We start from the raw sequence: 12,024 nt of genomic DNA, 5'->3' as shown, positions 1-12,024 counted from the left end.
CGGGGAGCCTGCTTCTCCCTCTCCCTCTGCTGCTCCCCCTGCTTGTGCTCGCTCTCTCTCTGTGTCAAATAAATAAATAAGTAAGATCTTTTTTAAAAAAATGAAAAATCTGGAATCAGTAGAATTATATCCCTGCAAGGCAACAATGAGATAAAAGTGAGTGGCAACAAGCCCCATGAAAATGAGCCAAGAATTCAGTTCAGTTCAGGTTCGGTATTGCCACAGTACCAACAATTGCAGAAAGGTCCATCTGATTCTAAGTCCAAGATATAATTTATCATCATAACTTCACAGCTGTTTTAAAGATGCAAAATACTGGTCTACAACTATGTCATTATCAAAAGTGGGAAAACAAAAGATAAACCAAGAGTATTATGTTTTAAAAAATGGCAGATAGCCTATTACTTAGTTGAAGCAAAGGTATAAATATATACACCTACTTCATGAAGGAATCTATTCACATACCTGAGTTAGGCCTTTCCTTTTCTCTAGTCTGACAACAAACACTTAAAGAAGAATAAACTAATAGACTGAAGAAGAATCCAATGGATGAAAAAGGGAAGGAAGAAAACAAGGAAATCATAAATAGGGACTGCAAGGAGGAAATCTCTGAAATTTGTTAAAGTGGTTAAGAATAAAAGGAAATAAAAGAGATCAAGTAAAATTAATACTGCTTTGCAAGTATGCCCTTGATCATCTTTAAAGGGGGAAAAAAAAAAAAAAAGCCTGCAATTCCCAAGATACTGTTTTCACTTTCGTAGAGTCTTCTACGTATGTAATCCCTGAATAATCTTGTTTTCTAATCTACTACTTTTCACTGCCTCATATGTACTCTGACTTTCAAAACTATGCCTCCAGGGGCGTCTGGGTGGCTCAGTTGGTTAAGCGACTGCCTTCAGCTCAGGTCATGATCCTGGAGTCCCTGGATCGAGTCCCACATCCGGCCCACTGCTCGGCAGGGAGTCTGCTTCTCCCTCTGACCCTCCCTGCTCTCATGTGCTCTCTCTCATTCTCACTCTCTCTCAAATAAATAAATAAAATCTTTAAAAAAAAAAAAAACAACTATGCCTCCAGCCCAAATATGCCTCTTGAGTGTCTAAAATTTACACTGAACTGCATATGTAACACTTCTGCCTAAATTTCTCATGGGTACCTCAAATTCATCATGTCCAAAAATAAACTCATTACATACCCTAAATATCTCCTATATTCCCTTCCTTAAAAGGAGCATCAGTGCCTATCCAATTACTGAAAAGATAAATCTCAAAGTTATCTTGGACTGTCCCCTCTTGGAATTGTCACATCCAACTAATTATACTTTATATCCTAAATATCTCTTGGGGACCTCCCCTCTTCACCACTAAAGCCTTAGACAAGACCTTTATTATAGCCTGCAAGACTACAATTCCTGCCTCCCCTCTATTCTATCCTCCTTACTGTTAAAATGACCTTTAGAAAAGATTCTGAAATACCTAGTTATTCCATGAGTACAACTTGTTCTCCTGTGTCTATCCTCTAGTATGGATTACCTTTCCTGTTTAGCAAGAATCTATCAAGTTCCCTTCAAGAACTAGCTCAAACTTACATATTCCATCAAATAAATCCTCCCTCATAAGCACATCTCTCTCAGCAGATAGAACGTTCAGTCCTTGCATTCTCTGCCTCCATAGCACTATTTAAAATTCTACAGAGTTATTTATGTATATCTGCCTTTTCTAGACTGGAAGCTTCCTTCATTCATTGATCAAACATTTACTGAGAGGGCACCTGGGTGGCTCAGTCGGTTAAGTATCTGCCTTGGGCTCAGGTCATGATCCCAGGGTCCTGTGTCAGGTTTCCTGCTCAGTGAGAGAGTCTGTTTCTCCCCTTCCCTCTGCCCCTTACTCCCACTCGTGCTCTCTCCCTCTCTCTTGCTCACTCTCTCTCAAATAAATAAAATCTTAAAAAAAACAAAACAAAACAAAAAAACACTTACTGAGGTCTATCATATGCCCACTGTAGCCAGGCTCTGTGATTTAAAAGATAAGCATTGTTCTTGGCCTCAAGAAGCTCACAGTCTTGTGGAAGAGAATCACATATATATATAAATATAAAACAATATAGCATGCATCAGCTAATACAAGGCACTAAGAAGGAGCATGTGATCTGACCCAGCACGAAGGGAAGAAAGCACAGCAAATCAGAGGAAGTATCCAGAAAAGGTGATACCTAAGACCAGTCTCAGAGGGTAAAAGAACATAGCCAGATAAAGAACAGGGAAACTGCTAAAGAGAAGACAACAGGAGTAGGCACTGAAGCAAGAAACACTTCCATGGGGAAGCCAATGAAGGTTGTTTTTAAAAAGTAGATTGTGAGAAGCATATGGGATATACAAGTTTAAACCATTCTATCAACTACCTGCACAAATTGAAACAGGCAAACCTGGAGGCAGAAAAACCTAAGGAGGGCAATTATGTCATATTACCTAAAAGCCAGAAATATGGGAAAGGTAGTAGGCATGCACAAAAGTCTATAAACTAGAGAAGTATCTATATGACTCAACCAATAGATGTTGTGATTAACTGCATGGAGCATGAGAAAAAGCCATCATCATAGCTTTTTAAGCTTGAGTAATAACTGACTGAACAGATAGTCACCCCAAACAACATACGTGAGAACAGGGTTGGGGAACAGTGTGTTTATTGTTTTGTTTTGTGGATGAAGGAGTCAAGTTCACTAAGGGACATGTCAAGGGTAATACACAAGATCTCAAGTGAAGGTAGCCAGCAAGCAACTGGATATAGTAATATAAGTTATTTTCAAGGGAATATTCTGGCTAGAGATATAGAATTTGAAGTTACAAAGAGTAATCTTACAAATTGGAATGAAGCAGATCAAGATCAGCAAGTCAAGAATGAAATACTGAAATATTTTAAGGGGCAGAAAAAGAAAAACAAAGCCCATAATGACGACTGAGAAGGCATGCTTAGAAAGGTATAAAAAGAATCAGGAATGGGTGGAGTCCCAGAAGCTATGAGAACAGTATCTCCCCAAGAAAGAAGTAATCAGCAGTATCCAAAAGCTAGAGAATAGTTCAGTAACATATAAACTAGTAAATATCCAGGGGACTTGACAACTTGACAACTAGAAGGTAACTGATGATTTTACTGAGAGCAGGATCAATACATTAGTAACATAGAACCGCACTGCAGTAGGTTTAGGAATGAACGGGAAGAGATTTGCAGGCATGTTGGGCTCTAGGGAAATATCTAGGAAAAAGAGTACAGGTGAGATAGATGTGACTCAAAGGTACAAAGAGAGCTGAACCTCTAATTAATTGCAAGAGGGACAGCTGTTTCCAAAATTTAAAGTTTCTTTTAGGACAGGGAATGTACCATGTTCAACTTCATCTCCCCACAGCTAGCAAGATTCCTAGAATGTAATACAATTCAAAGAGTCTGTGATATGCACGAATACATGAATGAATTCAGGAGGAGACCCCTTTTGTTATACGATAAACAATCTGACAAAAAAAGGGGCGGAGAGCTAAAAAGAAATATCCCCTAGAAGCATGTATCTAGAAGTGATAACTTGAGAGTTATGACTTCAGAGATTCATTTACAATTAATGAACTTAGCAATGCACAAATGTATAGGATATGATGTCCCATGCTAAGATCTGTTCAGTCTTTGTCATCCAAATGTAAGACCTATTTAGGAGTTTATAAAACAAACGAGTTTTTGTTTGAAATACAAAACCAGTAATTGTTACATCTGTAAAAGGCAGGTTTCATCTGCCTATCCCATTCTGTTATCCACAAGCCCCAAGAATCATACTATCCTATCTACCTTTCCCCCCTCCCAAATTCACCCTGGTCTAGACCAGGTATGTGTACACCTAACACAAAGGAAGCCAACTTACTGTTTAACAGACAATGTATACCTTGTGAGACCTGGCTCCATCAATGATCTGACTAGGCTCTCTCTCTCAGTAACTTGAAAATGTACAAATTGTAGCCAGTCAATGATGGGCAATGAACCTGAAAAAGAATACGTACATTTTGGGGCTGGGGTGGCCATTTTAAGGGACATATAGGCCAATAAGTAAGCAAGGAAGCCAACTGAGAGAAAAACTGAAAATGAAGCAAATACATTCTGAAAAGCTGAGATGAGAGACTTCGTAGTTACCTGTAAGAGAGAAAAAGAAAGTGGGAGGGAGTGAGAAAGAAAGGGGGGTGGAAAGAAGGAGAGAGGGAGGGAGAGGAAGAGAGGGAAACAGAGTTGAGACCTTAGCTTTTTAGTTCCCATAGGACCAGCTGCATTCCATTTTACTTCCCTGAATTCTCCTTTTTATATGAGGTAATGGAGGTATATTTCTGTTCCTTACAATCAAGATTCCCAACTGGAAAGTCCTAAATAAGATTAGATAAATGCCAGGAACACAGAGCCGTTTTTGTTTTTTCTAAGTCACTAAATAGGCACTACAAACTTTAACACAGAAGTAGTTAGGAATTCTGGCTTCTAATCATAGCTCTGCTCTAAGACATCATGCAAATCTGGGCAATCGAAATGCTCTCAACTTTTGTTTACTCACTTTGAAGAGACAGAATTGGATTATAGACCTCCTATACTTAAATGGCTTAAAAATTAACTTGCAATGATCGTGTGAGGGGTGTGTACATGTGTACACATAACAACAAATTCAAAGATATATAAACTCTTAAAGCAACCCTTTGGAAGTGTCTTGTGAATTTTTCTAACTACATGAAAGATGTAAACTTGGGAGTATAAAATGGCTTTCTCCTAAGACCCCAGAAATCCATAAAGCAGCACCCAAAGCAAATGTAGTAACTATGTCAAATTATGAAACTTTCTTTCTAGACAAGCAAGGTACTCACCTGATACACTGCCTTCCTTCTTGGACTTTGCTCAAAAATGCCTGCCTACCATACCTTAAATGATCTTCTGAGGGATTCCTTAGGAATACAGCACCACGCTCTGAATCACATAAATGACCCCCACCATGGAGGACCACAGACAGCTATAACGGTGGATTTCTATAGCTGATTTAATGTTCTGTAACATGGCCTGGCAGTAAAGCCCTATCAAATAACACAGACAGCCTAGAGAAAATGGGGACTCTCATGTGACCAATAAGATCTTCTCTTAAAACTGTCAGTTGGTGCTAAGAGGGATAAAAGCAACAGTAACACAGTAACAGAAAGTCAACTGTAATAGCAAAGCACTAGCACAGGGATTAACAAACTTCTAATTCTAAAGAGGGTCGGTCACAAGGTAACCAGGTAGCTAGCCAGGCAGGGCAGCCATGTCTGTTCTATTGTGAAGCATGAATATCTAATAAAGCTCTTATTTTACTGATTCCATCATGTATCTTTATAATAAAATTCTTGTCATCTAAAGTAATTCCATGCTTTGCATGTTAAAAAAAAAAAAAAGCCTAATATACCTAAGACTTTTCATAAAGCTAAATAAATGCATTCTGTGTACCTGTTAGATCTCTAGCTTCTAAAACTAAAGCAAAAATAATAATAATAATAATAGTAATAATAATAATGACCTTCAGATTCTTTCCTCAAGGACTATAAATATAGGTTTATACTCTTATTTGGAGTAAGAAATTTTCTCTGTTAACAGGAAAACTCAATTAAGTCTTCTTCCAGAGTTGACATTAGCTCAACTTTTTTTTTTCTTTCTTGGAAAAGAGATAATTTAGTAAGGGCCATTTTATGACAATTAAAATGAAATAAAAAATGAAATACTGAAAAAAATTGGCAGACTTCAATAATGACAGAGGGTCATTATTTAGTCTAACTAAATCAAAATCAGCCTTACCTCAAAAACTTAAGAGATCTGAGGACTATTTAACCCATCTTAAGCATTTACTTAAAATCTTCTAAAAAATCCATCTACCAGGTGTAATACAAAGCACTGTTTTAATAAAGACATTAAAGTGATGGGATGGTCCCAAAATTTTTGAGATAAAAAAACAAACTGCCAAGCCTTGCCAATTGATCCCCAAAACACAAGTGGAAGACACAGAAATTTGACCTGTACTTCAGGCCATTAAAACCTACAAATAACTTCTTGAAAGTACCCAAAGTACCCAAAATAACCCATGTTATTTATTCTTTCTGATTATTTCCATGTTATTTTGATAAATAAATGACAGTAAATAAACTGACATTTATTTAGACTTCTAAAATCATTCTCAAAGGTTCTAAGAACATAAATATTGTAAGGGAAAAGAAGAAGTACAATTTCAACTCAGTTTAAACGAAAAGAACAAACCAAAATAAAATTCAATAAACCAATAAACAACTAGGAAAAAAAAAATAAACATGGTTGAAAATCTGCTTAAGCCCTATCAAGTGAGAGCTCATACCTTTAAAAAAAAAAACAAAACAAAACTCTTCTTTGGCTCATTTTCTTTTCAAGCCACCATGATCTTACCATAGTGGAATAGAGGGGAAGCAAACAACAAACAAAACTGGGGGATATGTAAAATGATAAGGTCTGACATGAAACAGTTACCATATGATCAGAAATTTCACTTCTAGGTATATACCCCAAAGGACTGAAAACTCAAATACATGCACATATATCTTCACAGCACCACTATTCATAATAGCTAAAAGATGGAAGTGGCCCAAATGTCCATCAACAAATGAATGGATAAACAAATTATGGTATCTACATACAAAAGAGTATTATTCGGCCATAAAAAAGGAATGACGTAGGGGCGCCTGGGTGGCTCAGTCGTTAAGCATCTGCCTTCAGCTCAGGTCATGATCCCAGGGGTCCCAGGATCGAGCCCCACATCGGGCTCCCTGCTCAGGGGAAGCCTGCTTCTTCCTCTCCCACTCCCTCCGCTTGTGTTCCCTCTCTCACTGTGTCTCTGTCAAATAAATAAATAAAATCTTTAAAAAAAAAAAAAAAAAAAAGAATGAGGTACTGATACATGCTACAACATGGATACATTGTGCTAAATGAAAGAAGCCAGACACACAAGGTCAAATATTGTATGATTCCATTTATATGAAATATCTAGAATAGATAAATCCATAGAAACAGAATGCAGAATGACAGATGCCAACCTCTGGGAAGTGAGGGAATAGGGAGAAAATGGGGGGCAACTATAATGAATACAGTCTTCTTTTTGGGGTGATGAAAATGTTTTGGAGCTAGACAGGGTGGTGGTTGCACAAGACTGTGACTGTACTAAATGCCAATGAATTGTTCACTTTAAAATGGTTAACTCTGTTATGTCAATTTCAAGTTCTCCTCAATTTTTTAAAAATTAAAAAAAAAAAAAAACTGGGTCAGTTGTTAGAAGACACAATTTCTAGACCCGGGTTCTAGGCCAGCTACTTATAGCTGACCTCTCTGAGCCTCAATTCCTTCATCTGTAAACAGGTTGGAAACAGATGATATCCAAGGTTCCTCTCATTTAACTGGTGCTCTATATCTGCAGCTCTGAATTTTTAAAGAATTGTATCATATAGGAATTTACCTGAAAAACAAAGCATGAAGTACTGGTTAATGTTCTCAACAACAGTTGTGCAGGAAAGTCATTAGAAAGTTTAACAAAATTGCTTCTCATAATGACTTTAAATAGAAGTGGACATAAACATTAAAAGTCAATTCAATGAAGGCAATTCTGCAAAGAGTAAAACTAATGTGTTCTAAGATTATAGTTTTCTAGCAATCAAACTATATCCAAGGGCAGAAATTAGAGAATCTAACCACAATTATAAACAAATAAAAAATAGATGAAAGACAATCTAGAAGAGAGGTTAGACTAAATTAACTCCAAATTTAACTCTAAATTAAAGAGTATCAATTCTTTTGGGCTTTGGGACCATACAGCCTGAGATCGCTTCGTGTTGGTTGTCTAGCTTTCTGATTTAGAGTTAATCCACATACACCTATAAGTCAAATAAACCATAAAAATTAAAGAGACTAGTGTTCTCAACCCTACTTTTATAAGGTGGAGAAAACAGCAAAGACAAATAAGCAAAGCCAAAGGTTTCCTCAGGAAGCAGCTCTGGATATACTCCAACATAACAAATGTTGACCTGAGTTACCAGAATTTCCCACCAAACAGTAGAGTAGAAATCATTTTGGCCTAGAATTTCAAGCCAAAAGATGTCAGCTATCACAGCCAAAGAAAAATCTTAACATTCCTATGAATCATCTGAATCTGTATTGTTAAAACTCAACTGTGAGAGGGGCGCCTGGGTGGCTCAGTCGTTAAGCATCTGGCTTCCACTCAGGTCATGATCCCAGGGTCCTGGGATCGAGCCCCACATCGGGCTCCCTGCTCAGTAGGAAGCCTGCTTCTCCCTTTCCCACTCCCCCTGCTTGTGTTCCCTCTCTCGCTGTGTCTCTCTGTGTCAAATAAATAAATAAAATATTTACAAAAAAATAAAAACACTGAACTGTGAGATAAAACCACAGATGACTAAGACAACTGACTTGCTGTGTAGTTTTTAAATAAGTATCAACTGACTTTTAGAAAAATGGATACCATTCATATCCACCTTAATATCAGGAAAGCCAATGAATGCAATCCAAAAAGAAAACGAGAAGGAGCACTATTTAGCCTAACTGTGCCTCAATTTCCACCTTGATAAGTACATTTGAAAACAATGAATACAAAAGATATAAAAATGCATGTAATAACCCAGCTGTTACAAGCATCCTTTTGATGTACCCTAAATCCCCATGACCTATCATAGGCTTCATCTACTTGGTGTCATAGCCTCAAAAAATTACTTTTAGTTTCATAATTTAAGCACATATGAAGTAAGATCACTGTATGAAAAATCATCTAATTAAACAAAGCATAAAAGCTTTAATCATGACATATATTTTGCTTAGTAAAAGCACATGGATTTTAATTACTAGTTAACATGATACACTATAATTATGCAAGTCTTGTTTTCCACTTAGCATACAATTTTCTTATCTCTACATCAAGCTGTTATTAAATTTACTACATAACTACTTACCTTATTTTGACCAAAAATATACTGAAAAAATTTTTAAATGTTTTGAATCAACTCTTCATTCAAAACTAATTTCATAGTACATATGCATAACTAGGGTAGGTCTTTCAGACTGCAAGTATTATAATTTGAAAAGCTTTCATTTTAAAAGAAGAATTTGCTGCACTCTGTGACAGGGAGGTCTGATGATCACATTTTCCAAGTTTAACAGTGCAAGAAAATCAAGTTACATGTCAAATTAATAAAATGAGCTGCAATTAACCCATTTATTCTCGCAACAAATTTGAATCAGTTTAACAATTACAAATTTCTAGGTCCATTATACCTTAGCTAATCGAAGCTGAGTGGTTTCTTTGTGAAACTCACTTGAACTTCGACTCTCTATACTTAAAATTCAAACGTATAGGGCGCCTGGGTGGCTCAGCTGGTTAAGCGACTGCCTTCGGCTCAGGTCATGATCCTGGAGTCCCGGGATCGAGTCCCGCACTGGGCTCCCTGCTCGGCAGGGAGTCTGCTTCGTCCTCTGACCCTATCCCCTCTCATGTGTTCTCTCTCTCTCATTCTCTCTCTCTCAAATAAATAAATAAAATCTTTAAAAAAAAACAAAAAACAAAAAACAAAATTCAAACGTATAAATAAGGGGAAGTTTGCCAATTTCTAAGTCTACTCCAATTCTTGCACACTGGGAAAAAATAAAACCCATCAAGAGCTGTACACAAATCTGAAACTGGACAATTACAATCATTCTGAAAAGCATCAAGAGTAAAAGAAAGAGTAAAGGTTTTGCCGGTGTTAGGTACAGCAGAGTGCCAAACACACATAAGCAGCAGAGTGAGTGTGCAGAACTATGCTATGCAGAATGGACCAAGCCTTGACACTCCAAAGCTGCCACCTGCCAGTGTCAGAACAAACAAACCAGGCCTCTAACTGCTCCCCAGGGAACCTGTGGAACAACAGCCCAGAACTCTGGGTCTCTCCACAGATCTTGCTCAATCAGTCCAAACCCCATTACCCCATAACAAAGAGAAGGGTACAAGGCTAGCGTTTCCTATGATGTTCAACCCATCAAGGTCAAAACTGACTCCTGAGAACCATTTACCCAATTAGCAACTGTCATCCACTATGGAATGAATATATTTTCCACATCAATTCTGAACCCACTATGTCCTGTTATGTTTGGTCACTACCAAGATAAATGTATTCAGTTATCAGTACTCTCTTGTACACTAACCACTGTACTGTTCTGTTCTTGCTTTTTCCTCCATTATCCAACTTCCCACTGCTTCCCTCCCACCCAAAGCTTTCCTCTAGGTTTACGCTGTTCCATGGTTAAACAAACAAACAAAAAACACACACCTACATCCTCAAAAACTTCACTATTTGCTTTAAATAAAAGTCACTTCTCTCAAAGGCTGCTTATTTTTTCATTTATCACTTACTCCGACTTTTTAATGCAGGGTCATGGTCCCAATCATAACTCCCAGTCAGTTTCCTGTAAGAACCTCTGTCCTTGTGCAATTCCTGCACCTTGGAATTACCTGGGGGGATTTTAAAGTCCCGTTGCCCAGATTACACCACACACAAATTAAATCAGAAGAGCTGGGGATGAGAGCTAGCTATTAGGATTTCCGAGGTGCAGCAAAATTAAGGTAAGAGCATTAGTAGTTTGTTAAGTTCCCAAAGTTATTTCAACATGGTCACAAGGAGGAACTACTAATCTCGAAGGCACGCCTAACTGTTCATTCGAAACTCCTGATATATGACACTCAACATTCTTCTCTATCCCAAGTACTACATAACCTTGAATCATTTAATATACATATGGATAATCCATTCATCACTCTACTTTTAACATCATTAATATTTCACCTTTGCCAACTTCCAGTGCAACTCTACTTTAGCCACTGTAAGACCACACTCTAGACTTCATCATCACCTTGTCTTCTCTGAATGGGAAATGTGAAAATTAATTATCTTATTCTCTGACTACAATCTTCCAGCTCTAAATTAGTTATACCAACTGTATCTATTTTTGTCATTCGGAGTTGCAGACACTTGATTCTTCTACTTTCTCCTTATTTAGCCCACTTCTGTATCCACTTCCCTATCTACACCGGACTCCACAGTTCACCATTTCAACCACTCTCTTGCCAATATCCCCATTTATCACATTATGTTGAAATTGTTTATTTCCTGATATATGCCATATGCTATAAGTCTCATGAGGACATAAACTGTGTATGTTTTGTTCATTGATGTATTCTTGGTGCCAAGTATAACATTTGGCACATGCAGTATGCTCTCAGTAGTATATATTGAACACACAGTATCCTGATCAATCATCAAATCAGTGTTATATAAATCAAGATTTTTTTTTCCCCAGTAATAATCTTCAACAGTTTATCTTCCTTTCTGATCATCAACTGGCATCTTAACACTTAGGTTCCACTTATCCTTGGTTTCTGTGTCAAATCAGTTCATTGAGTAACTGCTATCTATAGGGTAGGGGGAAGATAACAGTATAAAGTATACTAACAAACAAGAATCATTGGAAAAATTAGATAAACAATTCAGAAACTTATCAAAGCAAGAAAAGGTAATTCACATCACTACCTTAACCTTATTTTTACAAATTTAAGAAAATTCTCTTGTGTGTTTAAATATAGAGAAAGGTATGGAAGTAAATACGGTTTTGAAAATGGAAAAAGCAAACAATACTTTTACTAAATATGCTTCTGCATTGGTTTACTTTTCAAAAATCATGTTATAGTGCAAATAATACTTCATTATTTTTAGATTGCACATACTACTTTTCCTACAAAAGACACACCATATCCTTAATTGATTTTATTAGCATTCAATTAACAATTCACTTAAAATATTTAAATGAATACACTATTACTAACATTTATTTCTAGCAAACTATGATCATAAAGACTGTCATAACATTTGTACTCCTCTAAGCAAAAAATATGAAACATCCTTGAGATGCAAGGCATATAGTTGGTCAAATTATG

General features: G+C 36.9%; 1 protein-coding gene across 9 annotated transcripts in view; it reads right to left on the bottom strand.

Annotated features, from left to right (window-relative positions):
- The window catches only part of SNX13 (sorting nexin 13), a 157,293-nt gene that overhangs the window by 124,701 nt on the left and 20,568 nt on the right, over nt 1-12,024 (bottom strand). The window lies entirely within an intron of this gene.

The sequence above is a fragment of the Mirounga angustirostris genome, unplaced genomic scaffold (assembly GCF_029215605.1).
Source record: "Mirounga angustirostris isolate CCGP_5_RB_7025 unplaced genomic scaffold, mMirAng1.0.hap1 SCAF_12, whole genome shotgun sequence".
Lineage (NCBI taxonomy): Eukaryota > Metazoa > Chordata > Mammalia > Carnivora > Phocidae > Mirounga > Mirounga angustirostris.
The sequence above is the reverse complement of the archived record's forward strand: the minus strand, read 5'-3'. Positions and strand labels throughout refer to the sequence as shown.